Source organism: Odontomachus brunneus, unplaced genomic scaffold (genome assembly GCF_010583005.1).
Source record: "Odontomachus brunneus isolate Ranch 3 - 2012 unplaced genomic scaffold, Obru_v1 Obru_scaffold_426, whole genome shotgun sequence".
Taxonomy (NCBI): Eukaryota; Metazoa; Arthropoda; class Insecta; order Hymenoptera; family Formicidae; genus Odontomachus; species Odontomachus brunneus.
The window spans coordinates 45683-46208 of record NW_022639876.1 but is presented as its reverse complement, the minus strand read 5'-3'; positions in this window follow the sequence as shown (position 1 = coordinate 46208).

The following is a 526-nucleotide window of genomic DNA, read 5'->3' as shown; positions in this document are numbered from 1 at the left end:
GTTGATGAGGATTATGAAAATGATTTTGAAGTCTTGCCAATAAAAAAGGATGGCAAGAAAATGAAAGTAGATGTAGATATTGAATATAAAAGGAATGCTGTAAACTTTTGACGTTCAGGAAAGAAAACAAATTTGTCCTTCAAAACAGTTCAACACAATTTTAATAAAGTTTCAAACCCGAATACATTGTATAAATGGGAGGAACAAATTAAAATGGGTGGTACAAGAAGTGACAAATTATTAAAAATTTATAATTATGTCTTGGATCAATTTAAACTTTCCACTGAAAAATCGCTTCCAGTCCATGATAATGATTTGAAAAGATGGGCTCTACAGGCTCGTGAAAAAGTTGATTTGTCACTTAAATTATTTACTGCGTCAACTTTTTGGGTGCATAATTTTAAAATCAAACATGGCATTGTGTCAAGAAAAATAAATAAGTTTATAACCCAAAAATATGTGTCAGCAAAGGCAGAGATTATACAAAAATCTCATGAAATGGTTCTAAAGTGAAATCAGAGATTTC